This window comes from Olea europaea, chromosome 21 (genome assembly GCF_002742605.1).
Source record: "Olea europaea var. sylvestris chromosome 21, O_europaea_v1, whole genome shotgun sequence".
NCBI lineage: Eukaryota > Viridiplantae > Streptophyta > Magnoliopsida > Lamiales > Oleaceae > Olea > Olea europaea.
Window position 1 is genome coordinate 10,902,686 of NC_036257.1, and position 5,373 is coordinate 10,908,058.

A 5,373-nucleotide genomic window follows, 5' to 3' on the forward strand; every position below is an offset into this window, starting at 1 on the left:
TCGAAATTCATTTTGAGAACTATATCATAAACATATCTAATGATATAAATGAATATCGAAAATAGTTAAACATATATGCTAAAAAGAGACGTATAACTCGTCTTTTTTGAAAAAAAAAATCAATTCTTTTATTAATTTTTATTATTTTTGCGCGAAAAATTTCTCAATATAATTTACATCATTTTATTAAGGAATTTTATATGTGGTATAACGTCAAATTTTATTTATTTTTGGACGTAATAAATTTTTTATTACTTCATAAGAGTTATAAATTGTTATACTACTTTTTCATCTTGACTATTTTTATATTTGAAAAAATTATATATATAAAAAAAATTCAATCATTTTAAATTTTTTTTTTATTATTGTTATCTTTTCTTCTCGATCAATTAATTCTTTTCAAATGACGTCAAAAATTTTATTAGGAATTTTATTAGATTATTTTTTAAAAAAATTAATTGATTGAAAGGAAAAAGTAACGATAATAAAAAAAAATCTCAAAAATGATCAAATTATATATATATATAGATGGAAAAATAATCAAGTTGAAAAAGTAGTATAACAATTTATAACTCATATAAAGTAATAAAAAAAATTTCATCACTTTTTTTAAAAATTTGATTGTGACCCCCCTAATATAAAATGTCTGTGTTCACCCCTATATGTGTATATATAGCATTGATTCAAATCCTACGGAATGACGTGATACACTTCTTAAAAGAGTAATGTTATTTAGTCTCACTGAAATTGCGATCCAATTTACATGACGCTAATGTGGTATTAAATGATAAGAGAAATTAAATGACTTATTTAATTCTAAATTTCATTTAGTGTATCATGTAGCACCATCTAAATTGAGAGGGCTACATATCATCAGTCGTCTTAGAATGTGGGTACGTGGATTTCGACCACTAATAATGATGGCTGAGATTTTTTATTCAAAATTTCTTCAAAAGCGTTTAAAGTGAGAAGATCTGAATTTTCGGTAAAGTAAAGTTTAGGAAAAAATCAGAAGTCGAGTATTAAGTATGCACCAAATCAATTTTTGTACATTAAGTTTAAAAATTCAAAAGTCAGGTGTTAATTCAATGTTTTAATTTAAGTAATAATATTATCAATATAAATTAATCTTCCCACACCCGCTCCCAACAAACAATCGTCCCCACCCCCACCATTATGCAGTCATCATCCCTCTTACAGTCATCAACAACTTCTTGAACGACAAATTGATCGTCCCTCAGCGATAACTAAGTATCATCAGCTTAGATAATAAAGATAGAGTGAGAAATATAACGACTGTTGGAAAACATCAATTGAGCATCGTCGACAACTTATTCATCTTCTTCAGTAGTACTCAGCAATGATGGTATAATTTAAAATTGATAATTGACAAACAACCACTAATGTAATTTGTAGAGTACTTTGAATTTGTGAGCAATTCAGATAACTAAGGTCGAAGAAATCAATAGCATGTGACTAGTCTCTTGAATTTGTAACCCGCGACGTATGCACTTTGATACATGACCAGTTAAATGTAACCTGTGAACATTGATCTATAACCTATGGACATTAATCCGTGATCAATTAAATTGATCTGTGACTTGTTAACATTGATCTGTGACCTACTTACAATGACATGTGACATGTGGATATTGATCAGTGACCTATGCACTGTGATATATGATTTGGGAACAAATTGTGATTGACCATCACCACACCTCCTATACACCACCACTACAACCGTATGTAGGGATGTTAGCGAGCCGGCTCGTGAGCTGAAACTCTTGGCTCGAGCAAAATGTCTGAGCTTTTTTAGGCCCGAGCCAAAAGTTCAACCAAAAAAATTAGGATCGACCCGAGCTTTCGACTCGGGAGGCTCACTTTTTTTTTAATAATATATAGGCAGCAGGTTGTTGCCTTAAAATAAAGGCCTGCGAGCCGAGCGTGCAAGCCACACGGACCTGCTCAAGATTGGCCAGGGTACCCAAATTGCGGTTCGTATCGAGCTTCGAGTCGGGCCAACTTGGGCTTTTTCCAAGCCAAACCACAGGCGGTCAGAGTCGACGAGCCCGATTACCATTCCTAGCCACATGTAGATATTGATCAAAAGTTGTGAGACTTCACCATTACCACCTCCTACACACCGCCATCACCACTTGCTTGAACACACCACCTTACATGCAAAACACCACAAAACCAGATTTTCACAAAACACCATCACCACCCATGGACCGAAGAAGAAGCCATAGAACCCAGATCTCCGTTGCCCATGGACCGCTCTCACTTCAAGAAGAAGAAGCCATGGATACCAAAGTGAGCCACTGAGCACCACTCATTACCAGAAAAAGAATCCACAGTGGCGATTTGAGCCACTGAGCGCCACTGTGTGTGACAGTCTGCGTGGCAGCAACGTTCTTGCACTATGCACGACAACACTCAATTCGCCGTCAACCTCTGATGAGAGGAAAATGATGAAAAAATGCACTAGATGCCGCTTCCACCGATGAAGAGGAAAATGGAAAAAAAAAATTCATCCTCTACTTCAAAGTCAAGAGGTCAAATGTGGAGAAATTTGAGGTTTAGGGGTAGTTGGAATGGGTTGGGGTTTTATGGGGTAAATTTTTTAATATTATTAATAATTGCAATTAATACTTGATTTTTTATTAAATAAACCTTATACTTGATTTTTGAATTGGAAAACTTAAATACTTGTTTATATGTAATTTCCTCTAAAGTTTAACAGAATTGAGCTGGGCTTAAACGAAGATGGCATGGTGCTGAGGCTGTGCCCAGTACTCAGCTTACATTTTTGTTCATATTGCTTAAATGTATACCAATGCGCTAATTTTGGTGTTGATTTGTGTGGACAAGATTTTTACATTTTCATATGAAGCTCCAGTTTGATTTAGTTAAAAATTAATTTTTTAGTATATTTTGATAAAAATAATAATAATAATAAAATGTGTGATCAAAATGTTGTGAATCCCATTATATGAATGGGAGTTAATTGTCCCAATGGTTATTGAACTTATGTCTATATCTTTGGTTGCTTATTAAAGTTTAAAATGTCAAGTTTTGATCACTAAATTTATTAAAATATTGGACAATACTCACTACCTTAACATTTGTTTCAATTCTTTAACAGAATTAATGACGAGGCTAACGAAATATACACGTGGCGTCCCATCATGCCGTTAATAAATTATTACGTCTTTAATTGCTTACCAAACTTTGAAAATTATTTCCAATTACTCACTAAACATTGAAAACCATCTTCGATTACTTACTAAATTTTGAAAAATGTTTTCTATTTCTCACCTAACCTTGAGGTGATCAAATTTTGATCACTAAACTTACAAAAATGATGTTGACTTATTGTTCGATAAAAAAATATTTAGTGAAATCACACAGGTCGCGTAAAAGTAATAAAGTGGACGAAAGAATCCAGATTGTCGATTCTGCGAGTAATGAATACTCAGCTGCACAATAGTTAAATTTAATTTTAACATTTTTGTATGAATACTCAGCTGCACAATAGTTCAAATTTATTGTATATTTCGTTGTTAATATTATATTAATATTTAGATTTTGCAACCAAACGCACAATAAATTTAATTAAATGAATTTCATATTTACTTTTGGTCTCTCCAAGAAATGGATTGTATTTCATTACGAAAATCCAAATTTAATTAAATTTATTATGTGTTTCATTGTAAAATCCATTTAATTAAATTTATTATGTTTCGTTGCAAAATTTAAATATTAATTTAATTTTAATAACGAAACAAACAATAAATTTGAATTTTTCAAATGATGAAAATAGCTTAAAATCTACAAAATATATTAAAATTAAATTTAACTATTGTGTAATTGAGTAATTATTTCTTGTGGAATCGACAACCTGGATTCGTTTGTCCATTGTATTACTTTTACGCGACCCGTGCGATTGATCTACATATTTTTTAATTAACAATGGGTTGAAATCATTTTTATAAGTTTAGTGACCAAAATTTGATCACCTCAAAGTTCAATAAGTAATTGAAGACGTTTTTCAAAGTTTGCAAATAATCAAAGATGTTTTTCAAAGTTTACAAATAATCAAAGACGTTTTTCAAAGTTAGTAATTAAAAACATTTTTTAAAGTTTGGTAAGCAAATGAAGACATAACAATTTGTTAACAGCATGACGGGGTGCCACGTGTATATTTTGTTAGCCACGTCATTATTTTCGTTAAAAAATTGGAACGGATGTTAAGGTAGTGAGCAATATCCAACGTTTTGATAAGTTTAGTAGCCAAAACTTGATATTTTAAATTTCGGTGAGTAATCGAAGACAGATACATAAGTTCAGTGATCATTAGGACAATTAACACTCTGGAAAATTAAAATAAATTATTGACTTTGACTTGATAATTTAATTTTAATTTCCACCAAACAAAACTAAGTACATGTTTAACAGAGTTTAAATTATAATTTGAACCAATTAAATACAAACTTTTTTCATGTATTTTGTAAAATTATTCAATTGACTAGTATATCTATTCCATTTTACATGAAACTTCTTGTGTGCTTCATTACCTTGATACATTACCAGCTAGATTTGGGCCATATTTGAGTCTCATTATTTCCTTATTAAAATGACAAATATGATCGTTCTCTATCATATCAAGTCACCATATTTGACTTTTTATCTTTTGTGTGGGTCCATAATAACTATATTTTTCATTCTCATTTTTATAATAATGTGGCTCAAACGGGGTTTTTTGTGTGTTTCATTACCTTGATATTCAGAAAGTACACCAAATTTAAATTTAACATAAAATTGTCAAAAGTGTAAAACTTGTAAATCTTGCACACGGAACAATCGTTTATTTTCAACAGTTTTTAGTCTTAACGTTTGAGAGGAAGATACTAACCTCTGATTGTTTGGTGTAATTAAAAATCAGATTTCAATAAATTTTGTTAGAAGTTGATGAAATGTCAATTGATAAAAGTAGGGAGTTTCATAAAATGTGGGATTAAAATTAATTTTTTTATTTTGACATAATTTTTTTAGCAATTTTTAAGCCACACTAAATAGGGCCAAATTTTGTTATCAATCTTCTAGAATAAAAAAATTAAATAATTTGGATAGGCATTAAAGTGTGTTTGACAGGTCTTTTGGAAAGTCAAAAACTATTTTGGAGATTGAAACGTCGCTTTTTATGTTATTAAAAGAGTTTTTAAAAAAAGTTGATTTAAGGTAATTTTTCAAAAATTATTTTACAAGAAGTAGAAGTAAAATATCTTGTCAAACCAACCTTGAGTGTATCAAAATCCAAGACAATAACTTATGTCAAGCATAGTTTTTATTTTTTATTTAGGCCCTGTTTGG